This window comes from Trachymyrmex cornetzi, unplaced genomic scaffold (assembly GCF_001594075.2).
Source record: "Trachymyrmex cornetzi isolate Tcor2-1 unplaced genomic scaffold, Tcor1.1 scaffold39, whole genome shotgun sequence".
NCBI lineage: Eukaryota > Metazoa > Arthropoda > Insecta > Hymenoptera > Formicidae > Trachymyrmex > Trachymyrmex cornetzi.
The window spans coordinates 519,667-520,909 of NW_017298640.1; the positions used below are offsets into that span (position 1 = coordinate 519,667).

General features: G+C 33.5%; 1 protein-coding gene and 1 long non-coding RNA gene across 3 annotated transcripts in view; one reads left to right on the forward strand and one right to left on the reverse strand.

Moving 5' to 3' along the window:
- Nucleotides 1–221, reverse strand: part of LOC108763975 (uncharacterized) — a 4,972-nt gene extending 4,751 nt beyond the window's left edge. The window contains exon 1 of the long non-coding RNA XR_001940249.1: nucleotides 108–221. This is a non-coding gene — a long non-coding RNA (uncharacterized LOC108763975). The remainder of the gene's footprint in view (nucleotides 1–107) is intronic.
- The window catches only part of veli (L27 and PDZ_signaling domain-containing protein veli), a 10,518-nt gene that overhangs the window by 5,287 nt on the left and 3,988 nt on the right, over nucleotides 1–1,243 (forward strand). The gene's annotated exons all lie outside the window — the stretch shown is intronic.

Here is a 1,243-nt window from a genome sequence, read left to right on the forward strand (position 1 = left end):
CATCGTGTGCCGCCGGCTTTACTGTCAATGTTAGAACATTAGCGCCAGTACATCTTTAATCGGACGCGTCGCAGCACTGAGTGCCACAAACTTTTTTTTCGGGAAACAAAATGATTGATAATGCAGGTCTTTTTTTATTACCGACCTTCGATATTCCTCATTTAACGTTAAATTTTAATATTATATTTTACTTGTTTTAATGACGGTGTGTGTTGTCTAATTATTTATGCAATTATTATAACTCCTAAATAATAAATGGTAATTATTTAGAATACAGGTCCTTGTCTAGAATCTTAATAAAAATGTACTTATTCGATGTATTTTCATTCAAACCGAAAGAATCTAGTAAAAAAACGCGGCCTCGTGAATCGAGTCATTAAACGTTAAAGTTCGAGGCTTTAGAGGTTAAGGCGATGCTAAAGCCTTCTGTTTTACCACATTTCCATTCGGTGAAAAATCTCTGTATTGGATGTACGGATTGCAAAAGTATTATTGCTTAAATTAAAGTACGCACAAACAGGACCTCAGCTGCACTGGATTTCATGAAAAAATCGAAAAAAAGTTTCAGATTCATTAAAAATTCACTTACTTTTGGCTCGTACAGCTGTCACCTCAGATATATATTTGCTTGATATAAGAGTTTTAGAGTTCATATCTTGAAAATAAGCGTGCAGCTGAGGTCACATTATTGAAACAAACGATACCGAGTTTGTAGAACTAAGATTGAAAGTCTAGAAAAGAAATATTTCCACCGAATAGAAAATACGTGTATACAGGTGCTTTGCGAAGACTGGGACTGTCAATAGAGCCGAAATTCCATGTAGCAGTAGCTGCGCGGTCTTGCGATAGATGGTGCTGGCATATGTTAGATAAAAACAGATGTATGCGTTTGAGTAAGACAGAATGATATATATTATATAATATAATGTAAAAACTAAATCAAAGATGTCACCACTATTATTGAATTTGAAATTAAAAAAGTCTGTACTATCGACCTTGATTGAGTTGGGTAATCGGTTTAGCATCCCCTTAATAAACACGATGGTTTTTAGCACCCTTGTGTTAAATGTTGTCCGTAATATAATATTATATACTAAGTATAAACATATTCAAGCTTATGATGGTCAAAGCTAGATCTTTTTTACCTAAATAATTCCCAGTGAATTATCTATATATGTACATGCATATATATCATATTTTTGTAGTTATTCAAACTGCGCACCGAAATTTTTCCGGACTTTAT